Raw genomic sequence first — 621 nt, forward strand, 5'->3', positions numbered from 1 at the left:
AAATACCTTTATTGTTGTTGTAGCTTTGATCCTTCTGGCTCCAGACTGGAATCAGACTAAGGCTATGTGCGCACAGTGCGTTTTTCGCGGCGTTTTTGCACGTTTTTCGGGTGCGTTTTTGGCCTCAAAACTGCAGGACTTTGCTTCCCCAGCAAAGTCTATGAGTTTTCATTTTTGCTGTCCGCACACATCTGTTTTTTTTACCTGCGTTTTTGAGTTAAAAAAAAAAAATGGACATGTCAGTTCTTTCCTGCGTTTTTATGCGTTTTCCCCCCATGCAATGCATTGGAAAAACGCAGCAAAACGCAGAGATCAAAAACGCAGCCAAAAACGCACCAAATCGCAGCAAAAACGCATGCTTTTTTTATGCGTTTTTTCGACGCAGGTGCGTTTTTGTGCGTTTTTAGCGGCCAAAAACGTACAAAAACGCAGCGTCAAAAAGACGCAGTGTGCGAACCTAGCCTAATTGAGCAGAGCATGTCACTGGTGGGGGCGAGGAGGAAAGTGAAGTGAAGGCATGTGTGCCCAGACTGCTGTCACTCACAGAGAGGCAGCACCACCAGTGACGTGCCCTCCTCAGTTGGTCCGATTCTGATCTGCAGCCGGAAGGATCAAAGCTAT

Source organism: Anomaloglossus baeobatrachus, chromosome 6 (genome assembly GCF_048569485.1).
Source record: "Anomaloglossus baeobatrachus isolate aAnoBae1 chromosome 6, aAnoBae1.hap1, whole genome shotgun sequence".
Classification (NCBI taxonomy): Eukaryota; Metazoa; Chordata; class Amphibia; order Anura; family Aromobatidae; genus Anomaloglossus; species Anomaloglossus baeobatrachus.